The sequence below is a fragment of the Triticum dicoccoides genome, chromosome 1B, assembly GCF_002162155.2.
Source record: "Triticum dicoccoides isolate Atlit2015 ecotype Zavitan chromosome 1B, WEW_v2.0, whole genome shotgun sequence".
Taxonomy (NCBI): domain Eukaryota; kingdom Viridiplantae; phylum Streptophyta; class Magnoliopsida; order Poales; family Poaceae; genus Triticum; species Triticum dicoccoides.
The window spans coordinates 616,205,331-616,218,370 of record NC_041381.1 but is presented as its reverse complement, the minus strand read 5'-3'; the positions used below and the strand labels follow the sequence as shown (position 1 = coordinate 616,218,370).

The 13,040-nt window shown below is 45.3% G+C and overlaps 1 protein-coding gene across 1 annotated transcript in view; it reads left to right on the top strand.

The window, feature by feature from the left end:
* The first annotated feature begins 12,851 nt into the window (after positions 1 to 12,851).
* LOC119349137 (serine/threonine protein kinase OSK1) overlaps positions 12,852 to 13,040 on the top strand; it is a 5,509-nt gene continuing 5,320 nt past the window's right edge. Inside the window, exon 1 of the mRNA XM_037617150.1 lies at positions 12,852 to 13,031. The gene's annotated coding sequence lies outside the window, so the exon portion shown is untranslated. The remainder of the gene's footprint in view (positions 13,032 to 13,040) is intronic.

Sequence of the window (13,040 nt, the reverse complement as noted above, 5' to 3'; positions counted from 1 at the left end):
GCGACCAAAAACCTCTCGGGAGCCCTTCCCGGCACCCTCCCGGAGGGGGAATCCTTCACCGGTGGCCATCTTCATCATCCCGGCACTCTCCATGATGAGGAGGGAGTAGTTCACCCTCGGGGCTGAGGTATGTACCAGTAGCTATGTGTTTGATCTCCCTCTCTCGTGTTCTCTCTCGTGTTCCCTCTATGGCACGATCTTGATGTATCCCGAGCTCTGCTATTGTAGTTGGATCTTATGATGTTTCTCCCCCTCTACTCTCTTGTGATGAATTGAGTTTTCCCCTTTGAAGTTATCTTATCGGATTGAGTCTTTTATGAGAACACTTGATGTATGTCTTGCCGTGCTTATCTGTGGTGACAATGAGATATCATGTGCCTCTTGATGTATGTTTTGGTGACCAACTTGCGGGTTCCGCCCATGAACTTATGCATAGGGGTTGGCACACGTTCTTGACTCTCCAGTAGAAACTTTGGGGCACTCTTTGAAGTACTTTGTGTTGGTTGAATAGATGAATCTGAGATTGTGTGATGCATATCATATAATCATGCCCACGGATACTTGAGGTGACAATGGAGTATTTAGGTGACATTAGGGTTTTGGTTAATTTTTGTCTTAAGGTGTTATTCTAGTATGAACTCTATGATGGATTGAGCGGAAAGAATAGCTTCATGTTATTTTACTACGAACTCTTGAATAGATTGATCCGAAAGAATAACTTTGAGGTGGTTTCGTACCCTACCATAATCTCTTTGTTTGTTCTCCGCTATTAGTGGGTTTGGAGTGACTCTTTGTTGCATGTTGAGGGATTGTTATATGATCTATCTATGTTATTATTGTTGAGAGAACTTGCACTAGTGAAAGTATGAACCCTAGGCCTTGTTTCCTACCATTGCAATACCATTTACGCTCACTTTTATCGCTCGCTACCTTGCTGTTTTTATTATTTCAGATTACAAATACCTTTATCTACCATCCATATTGCACTTGTATCACCTTCTCTTCGCCGAACTAGTGCACCTATACAATTTACCATTGTATTGGGTGTGTTGGGAACACAAGAGACTCTTTGTTATTTGGTTGCAGGGTTGTTTGAGAGAGACCATCTTCATCCTACGCCTCCTACGGATTGATAAACCTTAGGTCATCCACTTTAGGGAAATTTGCTACTGTCCTACAAACCTGTGCACTTGCAGGCCCAACAGCGTCTACAAGAAGAAGGTTGTGTAGTAGACATCAGTGACTTGGATTCATCCAGATCTGTGTCGAAGCTAGCATCCACGTAACCCTCTACGACGAGCTCTTCGTCACCTCCATAAATGAGAAACATATCCTTAGTCCTTTTCAGGTACTTCAGGATATTCTTGACCGCTGTCCAATGTTCCATGCCGGGATTACTTTGGTACCTTGCTACCAAACTTACGGCAAGGTTTACATCAGCTCTAGTACACGGCATGGCATACATAATAGACCCTATGGCCGAGTCATAGGGGATGACACACATCTTTTCTCTATATTCTGCCGTGGTCGGGCATTGAGTCGAGCTCAATTTCACACCTTGCAACACAGGCAAGAACCCCTTCTTGGACTGATCCATATTAACTTCTTCAATATCTTATCAAGGTATGTGCTTTGTGAAAGACCTACGAGGCGTCTTGATCTATCTCTATAGATCTTGATGCCTAATATGCAAGCAGCTTCTCCAAGGTCCTTCATTTAAAAACACTTATTCAAGTAGGCCTTTATGATGTCCAAAAGTTCTATATAATTTCCCATCAACAGTATGTCATCCACATATAATATGAGAAATGCTACAGAGCTCCCACTCACTTTCTTGTAAACACGGGCTTCTCCATAAGTCTGCATAAACCCAAATGCTTTGATCATTTCATCAAAGTGAATGTTCCAACTCCGAGATGCTTGCACCAGCCCATAGATGGAGCACTGGAGATTGCATACCTTGTTAGCATTCTTAGGATCGACAAAACCTTCCGTCTGCATCATATACAATTCTTCCTTGAGATAGTCGTTAAGGAATGCCGTTTTGACGTCCATTTGCCATATCTCATAATCATAGAATGTGGCAATTGCTAACATGATTCGGACGGACTTCAGCTTCGCTACGGGTGAGAAGGTCTCATCGTAGTCATTCCCTTGAACTTGTCGATAACCCTTAGCGACAAGTCGAGCTTTATAGATGGTAACATTACCATCCGCGTCCGTCTTCTTCTTAAAGATCCATTTATTTTCTATCGCTCGCTGATCATCGGGCAAGTCTGTCAAAGTCCATACTTTGTTTTCATACATGGATCCTATCTCGGATTGCATGGCTTCAAGCCATTATTGAGGCTTAAAACTAATCATGTAGGTAAATGTAGAGGTAGCATGCCGACGGCGATCACATAGACCTTGGAATCATTCCCGATGCACATCGTCACCTCGTCCTTCGCCGGTCTCTGCTTATTCCGCAACTCCTGTTTTGAGTTACAAATATGAGCAACCGCACCGGTATCAAATACCCAGGAGCTACTATGAGTACTGGTAAGGTACACATCAATAACATGTATATCACATATACCTTTGGTGTTGTCGGCCTTCTTGTCCGCTAAGTACTTGGGGCAGTTCCGCTTCCAGTGACCATTCCCTTGCAATAAAAGCACTCAGTCTCAGGTTTGGGTCCTTGCTTTGGCTTCTTCCTGGCAACTGGCTTACCGGGCGCGGCAACTCCCTTGCCGTCCTTCTTGAAGTTCTTTTTACCCTTGCCTTTCTTGAAACTAGTGGTTTTATTGACCATCAACACTTGATGTTCCTTTTTGATCTCCACCTCCGCTGATTTCAGCATTGATAATACCTCAGGAATGGTTTTCACCATCCCCTGGATATTGTAATTCATCACAAAGCTCTTGTAGCTAGGTGGGAGCGACTGAAGGATTCTGTCAATGACTGCATCATCCGGGAGATTAACACCCACCTGAGACAAGCGGTTGTGTAACCCAGACATTTTGAGTATGTGCTCGCTGACAGAACTATTCTCCTCCATCTTACAACTGTAGAACTTGTCAGAGACTTCATATCTCTTGACCCGGGCATGAGCTTGGAAAACCATTTTCACCTCTTGGAACATCTCATATGCTCTGTGCTGCTCAAAACGCTTTTGGAGCCCCGGTTCTAAGCTGTAAAGCATGCCACACTAAACTAGGGAGTAATCATCACTACGCGACTGCTAGGCGTTCATAACGTCTTGAGTTGCTGGGAAAATGGGTGCTTCACCTAGCAGTGCATCTAGGACATTTTTTTTTTGGCAGTTATGAGGATGATCCTCAAGTTTTGGACCTAGTCCGTATAGTTGCTACCAGCGTCTTTCAGCTTGGTTTTCTATAGGAACGCGTTGAAGTTGAGGGAAACATTAGCGTGGGCCATTTGATCTACAAGACATATTGCAAAGATTTTAGACTAAGTTCATGATAATTAAGTTTATCTAATCAAATTATCTAATGAACTCCCACTCAGATAGAAATCCCTCTAGTCATCTAAGTGATACATGATCCGATTCAACTAGGCTATGTCCGATCATCACGTGAGACGGACTAGTCATCATCGGTGAACATCTTCGTGTTGATCGTATCTTCTATACGACTCATGTTCGACCTTTCGGTCTCTTGTGCTCCGAGGCCATGTTTGTACATGCTAGGCTCGTCAAGTCAACCTAAGTGTTTTGCATGTGTAAATCTGGCTTACACCCGTTGTATGCGAACGTTAGAATCTATCACACCCGATCATCACGTGGTGCTTCGAAACAACGAACTTTCACAACGGTGCACAATTAAGGGGAACACTTTCTTGAAATTTTATGAGGGATCATCTTATTTATGCTACCGTCGTTCTAAGCAAATAAGATGCAAAAACATGATAAACATCACATGCAATCAAATAGTGACATGATATGGCCAATATCATTTTGCTCCTTTTGATCTCCATCTTCGGGGCGCCATGATCATCATCGTCACTGGCATGACACCGTGATCTCCATCATCATGATCTCCATCATCGTGTCTCCATGAAGTTGTCTCACCAACTATTACTTCTACTACTATGGCTAACGGTTTAGCAATAAAGTAAAGCAATTACATGGCGTTATTCAATGACACGCAGGTCATACAATAAATAAAGACAACTCCTATGGCTCCTGCCGGTTGTCATACTCATCGACATGCAAGTCATGATTCCTATTACAAGAACATGATCAATTTCATACATCACATATATTTCATTCATCACATCCTTTATGGCTATATCACATCACACGGATATGCTACAAAAACAAGTAAAACGTCCTCTAATTGTTGTTGCAAGTTTTTACGTGGCTGTTATAGGTTTGTAGCAAGAACATTTCTTACCTACACCAAAAACCACAAACGTGATATGCCAATTGCTATTTACCCTTCATAAGGACCCTTTTCATTGAATCCAATCCGACTAAAGTGGGAGAGACAGACACCCGCTAGCCACCTTATGCAACTATTGCATGTCAGTCGATGGAACCTGTCTCACGTAAGCGTACGTGTAAGGTTGGTCCGGGCCGCTTCATCCCACGATGCCACCAAAAAAAGATAATACTAGTAGTGGCAAGTAAATTGAAAAAATCGACGCCCACAACAAACTTGTGTTCTACTTGTGCATAGAAACTACGCATAAACCTAGCTCATGATGCCACTATTGGGGATCGTTGCAGAAATTAAAAAAATTCTACGCATCACCAAGATCAATATATGGAGTAACTAGCAACGAGGGAGAGGGGAGTGCATCTTCATACCCTTGAAGATCGCGAGACGGAAGCGTTGCAAGAACGCGGATGAAGGAGTCGTACTCGTAGTGATTCAGATCGCGGCGGATTTTGATCTAAGCGCCGAACAACAGCACCTCCGCGTTCAACACACGTGCAGCCCAGTGACGTCTCCCGCACCTTTATCCAGCAAGGAGGAGGGAGAGGTTGAGTAAGATGGCTCCAGCAGTAGCACAACGGCGTGGTGGTGATGGAGTGACAGTTCTCCAGCAGGGCTTCGACAAGCTCACGCGGAGGAGGAGAGGTGTTGGGGAGGGGAGGGGCTGCGCCTTGGATGTGTTGCTGCAGCCCTCCCTCCACCCCTCTATTTATTGGGAGAAGGGGGAAGGGGGCTGGCCCCTCTAGATGAGATCTAGAGGGGGGCGGCAGCCAAGGGGGGAGGGGACTTGCCCCCCAAGCCAAGGGGGGCGCCCCCTTAGGGTTCCCCCCCAACCCTAGGCGCATGGGCCCTATGGGGGGATGGCTCCCAGCCCACGTAGCGGCTGGTTCCCTTCCACCTACAGCCCATAAGGCCCTCCGGGGCAGGTGGACCCCCCCGAACCCCTCCGGTGGTCCCGGTACAATATCGATATACCCCCGAATATTTTCGGTGGCCGTATGATGACTTCCCATATATAAATCTTCACCTCCGGACCATTCCGGAACTCCTCGTGACATTCGGGATCTCATCGGGGACTCCAAACAACATTCGGTAATCACATACAAATCTTCCCTATAACCCTAGCGTCATCGAACCTTAAGTGTGTAGACCCTATGGGTTCGGGAATCATGCAGACATGACCGAGACAGCTCTCTGGCCAATAACCAACAGCGGGATCTGGATACCCATGTTGGCTCCCACATGTTCCATGACGATCTCATCGGATGAACCACGATGTCGAGGATTCAAGCAATCCCATATACAATTCCCTTTGTCAATTGGTACGTTACTTGCCCGAGATTCAATCATCGGCATCCCAATACCTCATTCAATCTCGTTACCGGCAAGTCACTTCACTCGTTCCGTAATGCATGATCCCGTGACCAACTACTTAGTCACATTGAGCTTATTATGATGATGTATTACCGAGTGGGCCCAGAGATACCTCTCCGTCATACGGAGTGACAAATCCCAGTCTCGATTCATGCCAACCCAACTGACACTTTCGGAGATACCTGTAGTGCACCTTTATAGTCAGCCAGTTACGTTGTGACGTTTGGTACACCCAAAGCACTCCTACGGTGTCCAGGAGTTACACAATCTCATGGTCTAAGGAAATGATACTTGACATTAGAAAAACTTTAGCAAACGAACTACACGATCTTGTGTTATGCTTAGGATTGGGTCTTGTCCATCACATCATTCTCCTAATGATGTGATCCCGTTATCAATGGCATCCAATGTTCATAGTCAGGAAACCATGACCATCTGTTGATCAACGAGCTAGTCAACTAGAGGCTCACTAGGGACATGTTGTGGTCTATGTATTCACACATGTATCACGGTTTCCGGTTAATACAATTACAGCATGAACAATAGACAATTATCATGAATAAGGAAATATAATAATAACCATTTTATTATTGCCTCTAGGGCATATTTCCAACATGAGGCCCTTATCTCCTTTCCCGTATGGCCCATTAAGGACCATTACTTCCCCCGGCGAATTCCCGTAACTCTCCGGTACTCCGAAAAATACCCGAATCACTCGGAACCTTTCTGATGTCCGAATATAGCCTTCCAATATATTGATCTTTACGTCTCAACCATTTCAAGACTCCTCGTCATGTCCATGATTTCATCCGGGACTCCGAACAAACTTCGGTCATCAAATCACATAACTCATAATACAAATCGTCATCGAATGTTAAGCGTGCAGACCCTACGAGTTCGAGAACTATGTAGACATGGCCGAGACACATCTTCGGTCAATAAACAATAGCGGAACCTGGATGCTCATATTGGTTCCTACATATTCTACGAAGATATTTATCAGTCATTCCACATAACAACATATGATGTTCCCTTTGTCATCGGTATGTTACTTGCCCGAGATTCGGTCGTCAGTATCATCATACGTAGTTCAATCTCGTTACCAGCAAAGTCTCTTTACTCATTCCATAATACTTCATCCCGCAACTAACTCATTAGTCACAATGCTTGCAAGACTTATAGTGATGAGTATTACCGAGAGGGCCCAGAGATACCTCTCCGGAAGACGGAGTGACAAATCCTAATCTCGATCTATGCCAACCCAACAAACACCTTTGGAGACACCTGTAGAGCACCTATATAATCATCCGTCTACGTTGTGATGTTTGGTAGCACACAAAGTGTTCCTCCGGTATTCAGGAGTTGCATAATCTCATAGTCTGAGGAACATGTATAAGTCATTAAGAGAGCAGTAGCATTGAAACTATAATGATCATTGCTAAGCTAATGGATGGGTCATGTCCATCACATCATTCTCCTAATGATGTGATCCCATTCATCAAATGACAACACATGTCTATGGTTAGGAAACATAACCATCTTTGATTAACGAGCTAGTTAAGTAGAGGCATACTAGGGACACTATGTTTTGTCTATGTATTCACACATGTACTAAGTTTCCGGTTAATACAATTCTAGCATGAATAATAAACATTTATCATGAAATAATGAAATAAATAATAACTTTATTATTGTCTCTAGGGCATATTTCCTTCACAAGGCTATTGCGGCTCTTTTCTTGCTGCTCTTTTCCTACTGCTTCTGCTCTTTTTCTGCTGCTAAGATTGCTTCTGCCTCTTCTATAAAGGCTATGGTCTGTTCAACTAGCTCACGATCGATAGATAGAGCTATAGGAAGCCGTCCTTCTGCCTGCCGGCGTTCCTTGCTCATGTGAGGGATTGAGTAGTCTATCGCTCCTTTGTTTCTCATTACCTCTCGGATGCATGACTGCAGCGTCAAGAAGCTTCTAGCTAGCTTATCAACAGGGTAGTTTCAATATTCCTCCTCCACACCTTTTATCAGTTCCCTGATGCTTTGAGGTGCTCTGCTATCGATGTGGGACTGGAGAGACCTGAATATGCAGAGATCAAGAATGTTCATGTCAGGACTGTTTGGAGGTTGTTGAAGCAACTTAATATCCAAATCAGTATGTTCTATGACTTGTCGAAAAACCGGGTCATCGGGAAGAATATGTGGTGTGGCATTATCTTGTTGGATATAGATTGTCCGTCCTTCATCTTCGTCCGGCCAGCGCTCTTGGATCGCAGGAATAAGTTTCTCACACATGTAATACCTCATTACATCTCGTGTGACTTTCAATGATTTGAGCTCGAGTGTCCCTTTATCTCTATTTTCACTGGTTCTTTGAGCAGGAGACTCTGTGACAAATGCCCAATTGTCGAGCTTTCCATCAAACGTGACCTCACCACCTTTGTCGTATCTTGGTTTAGCCACGGTAGCGAGAAACATCACCTTGGCAATGCTATCCTTATGATGCAAGGTGCACAAGGGGTCGGGTTCTTCGGGAAGCAAATATTAGTTGTTCACCTCCCCAGTCATGTTGAACCACTTTTCGTCCATGTAGGCTATGTTGTCTAATTCCCGTGTCGCAGACCAATAATCTTCACACATAGCCAAGCACCATTTCAATCTCTTTACAATGTTGGATAGGTTTAAGTGGGGCCTCACCTTATTACTGTGACGCCTCAAATGACCCCACTCGAACATTGAGTGTGAGGTCGTGCAACTTACACTCAATGCCTTTGACAGACCTCACAATGTTCTCCTTCTGTTCAATGGGATTGTCACCACCCTTGACAAATCCAAATCTTTCCGCTTGCGGCCAACTCTACCCGGCTTTTGATTTGAGACATCAACTTTCTCCCCTTGTTCAATCTGTTTAAGAGCTCTTTCCCATATTCTCTCAACAGTTCTGACGGTTGTATCGAGTAGGCTAGCAATGACCTCCTTGTCTTTTTTCAGAACTTGTCCATTTGGGGTATTGATCACCGTGAGTGCAAAATAAATACCATATCTCTCCTCATTTGTGATTTCTCTGCCTTCCCCATGAATTGGTTTCTGTACAACACTTGCTTCCTCATGAATTGCTTCCTCTACACCACTTGCTTCTTCATGAATTGGTTCCTCTACACCACTTGCTTCTTCCCCTATCAAATAAGGAGCAAAAGATAAGTCATCTAGCTATTGCAAATAATAGGAGTAGATCATGAAAATGAAAATGCAAATGCAAAAGTTTTGGAGGTAGTACATGTTGCTTCATTATTGACTGGTTCTTCATTGTTGTATAGTTATTGACTGTTGTGTTCTTCATGTTGATCTGCAGGTTCTGAGGCATCATCTTGTGGAGGACTCATGTTGAGATCAATCCCAAACATCATTGCGGTGGTGGAGCACTTGCTCAGGTAACTGTTCATGATCCAATAAGAAAGAACATTCTAGTCAAGATAAATACTCAAACAATTGCTAGCAGATCTGGTAGTACATGATCAATAGATGCAGATCTGGAGTAGGATATTGCTGTCAGTAGACCCCTTCACAAATAATTTATGAAGTTGCCCACTCAGTACATGAAAGCAAGCTAAAAAATGCTCAAGCTTACAGATAATGCATTTTTTGAATCTGATGAATGTAAAGGAATCTGATGTGGTGTAAAGGAATCATTTCATACCAAATATATTGTCTTGCATTTGATTCAAGGATTTTTTTAGGTACATGAAACATGCTCAAGCTTACAGATAATGCATGAAGTATCAGGATGTGGTGTCTATCTTAGTAGTCTTAGCTTTAGAAGGTAAAATGGACAAATGATCCCTTCTAATGGCATACATTTTGTTGTGATTTTTTTCATCAGTTATCTTTTCAACTTATTATTATAGCTGATGCTGGCAGCAGATATCTTTGACTGATAAGAGGTGCTTTGCAAAACTATACTTGGTTGTTAATATAATATCCTCTGATTTCCTTGAATAATAAGGTTAGTTCTTTCAGACTACACTAATGGTTGGTTTTAGCAAGCAAATCATTGTTTGTTTTAACAGGCAAAAGCAGCCTCCCCAATTTCTGATATGGGGCTAAGTGCTTATTTTGGGACTAACATGGCTTGATGTAATTGTGCACTCATAATGAATCTGCTGAGAAAAACTTTGTTAGCTCGATTTGTTTTCAAGCTATGGATCCCCTCATCATGTTATTTCTTACTTTCTACTTCAAGAAAAACAAAGCATCACTAGCTGCAACTTCAAGTATTGGTCTATTGTTGTCAGACTTTTCATTATTGCTAACTGCCCAACTCTTTGAGTTTTTTCAGTAACAGTAACTGATGATGCTAGCAGTTAACTCCATTGATGATGCTGACAGTAACCTTTACTTGCTTGAGAATGACACAGTAACACAACTTGCTACTATAGCAGTAACACTACAGATTCAACTTTTGTTTTGATAAATCATGGAGTAACACACTGGAAAATCATGGATACAGTAAATTAATCCATGATTTAGTGTAAAATTAAAGACAATCAGCCAATTCAAGGAGTGTTCTCTGCTTGCCTGGCAATAATTCAGATAAACAAGTGTTCTTTGCCGTGACTTGCTAATACTCCTGATTGCAGATGATACAATGACAGTGGATCAATTCGAGCAGTGGCTGATTACTACCTTTGTTCTTTACTCACAATTCAGAGATCAAAGACAAAACAGAGGATCAATTCGAGCAGTGGCTGATTACTCCCTTTGTTCTTTACTCACAATTCAGAGATCAAAGACAAAACAGAGGATCAATTCGAGCGAAGCCAGGAAATGACTGAATATTTCCAGCATCCAAAAGGGAGCCATCCAACAGGGGGCGGGGCGCGGAATACCAGCAGCAACAACAGAGGCGGGGGCGGGCGCGACCGTCGGAGCAGGACCAGCGCGGAGAGGAGGACCCTGGCCTTGGAGGGGAGGTTGAGCAGGGCCAACGCGGCGACGAACACCCTGGGCCAGAGCGGCGGTGAAGACCCAACGCCGCGACGGCGGCCAGAATTGTCAGCAGCGACGACGACCAACGTGGACGAAATCAAGGACCCAGTCGTTGATTTTGTGCTTCTCGGCACGATTCAGAGGGAGGTGACTGTTGGAGCAATCCCGCCGCTCAGGTAGGCGAGGGCACAACCATGGCGGCTGCGCAGGTGGGCGGCGGCGCAGGCCGCGTCCGTGGAGGTCCTGCGCGTCTCCTCCGTGACGACGCAGGTCGTCTCCTGCACATGCGGCTGGGTTCTGTGAAGCGCGAAGATTCTAGATGGGTGCTGAGGAGAACGGGGGACGGGGGAGGAAGACGGGGGATGGTGGCCGGAGCCAGCGACGCGTGAGCGACGGTGTCGAACTAAGGAAGGAGACGGGGGCGTTTTTCAAATGATTTGAAAAGTATCAGGACATGTTTGCAAAATGTACAATGTACAACATGCGCGACAACTAAATCGGAACGGAGGGAGTAGCATCTTTGGAGGCACATGCTTGTAATGAAGCACTTGTGTTAGCAAAGGACCTCAACACCCAGCGCTTGGTGATTGCTTTAGATTGTCTAGAGGTTGTTTCAAACATCAAGAAAGGGGCGGCATCGGTTTACGCCTCAGTCCCGAATGAAATTAAGCATAGAAGTAGAGAGTTCATGGATGTTTCTTTTGGTTTTGAACCTAGAGAATGCAATGCTGAAGCACATGCATTAGTTAGAGCATTATTAGTAGAACCCTTAAACCCTCACTAGCATTTTAAGGGTCCAAAAATGATCTTTTTTGTGCACTTTTACGGATTGAAAAATAGGGGCAAAGATTAGAACCCTCAAATCCAACCCTTATAACGGAATATTCCCCATGAACGATGTTGTCGTTGCGCGCGGGAGGTCGACGGGGTGGCCGCCGGCGACGGGGCGACTAGCAGCGGCGGTCGCGGGCCTGGGCGCGGGAGTTGGGAGGATTTTCCCCTCCCGCGCGAGGATATCCGCCAAATGAGGGTTGGGGTAGGTTTTGCTCCCCAACCCTTACTTTTGAGGATTGGGAGAGGGTTTGAGGGTTGGACCTTTAAATTTTTTTGAGGGTTTGAGGGTTAAGGGGTTCTAGTCTACGGCTTTTTTTCGACGAAAACTGTAAAAAAGCAGTTATTTTTAGGGGTTTGAGGGTTTGAGGGCTCTACTAGTAATGCTCTTAAGGACATCTCCAAGGGGGATCCGTAAACCACCTGCATCCGTTCGGAATGCAGAAGCCATCCAACCGCTACAGAGGCATTGCCGGACGTCCGCAACCAGCACCCACGCGCCTGCTCGACGAAGCTGTCCACCCTAGAGCCGTTTCTACCCAGGTACACCCCGCCCCTGTCGACGACCTCCATGACAGATACCAAGCCCGACAGGTGTTCGATCAAATGCCATTGAGCTTATTTTCGAATGTTATCTCGTTTTGTAGAGTATGAAGGATGGTGAGCTACTCGACCATTTACGTGTTCACACTGTTGGATGAAGTCGAAGGGGGGGGGGGTATGTGTGGAACAACGTGATCCGTTTATGAAAAACTTGTTGGACATCCGCGGTCTAGTTGAATTAGAGACATTGTTGTATTGGACTTAATTTGCATGGTATGTATGGATGATTTGTGCTATTTTCTATCCGAACTTTGATGAACATCGGCCTGTTTGCATGAATTTCGTCCGGTTAGTTAAAATGCGTTTTGAAATATATGTGGCTGCGGCTGTGGTTGGATGTCGACCTCCCGTATACGTGTCTCCTGAGTGTGTTGAGTTTTAAATAAAGAACCTAGTTCACCTAAAAAAGGGTGAAAAGCTCACCAACGGAGTCTGCGTCACACACGCCACGAGGTGAACGCGAGCTCCCCACCCTCCGTCTCGGTCTCGCTCAACCGATTTGCCGCACCGAACGTGCACGCCTCCGGCGCACGCGAATCTCCGCGCGCCACGAGCCCGTGGACAGTGGGCCCCACGCGCGACGTGAATCCCCCAGCCCCAGCCCAGCCTCCGCTTCCCTTCTCCCTCCTCCTCCCCCGTCCACCCCGTGACAGGCGCATCTGCCATCCCCCGATTCGATCCTCCCGGCCGCGCCCCGCCGCAACCCATCCGTTGCCGCACCGCCGCCGCACCGCCGCCTGCGCCCTTGGGCGAGAGCTCCATCACGCAGCCTCCCGACGCGGCTCGCCCGCCCGCCCCCGTCAGGTCAGCCCC